We start from the raw sequence: 200 nt of genomic DNA, 5'->3' as shown, positions 1-200 counted from the left end.
TTATGGCCCCAAGTTCTACATGAATGGTTTAAAATATTACTAACGCTCAAGGATTCAAGTTAACAAAAGTGATTTAAGAAGCCAACCTAGAGATGAACAATCAACATTGGCGCCCAATATTGTATTAAAATGATTATTCCATTTCAGATGTGGGTTCATTTTAATTTTTTATCTCACCACCCTATACTCTCTCCTACAGG

The sequence above is a fragment of the Xenopus laevis genome, chromosome 7L (genome assembly GCF_017654675.1).
Source record: "Xenopus laevis strain J_2021 chromosome 7L, Xenopus_laevis_v10.1, whole genome shotgun sequence".
NCBI classification, from domain to species: Eukaryota; Metazoa; Chordata; class Amphibia; order Anura; family Pipidae; genus Xenopus; species Xenopus laevis.
The sequence above is the reverse complement of the archived record's forward strand: the minus strand, read 5'-3'. Positions refer to the sequence as shown.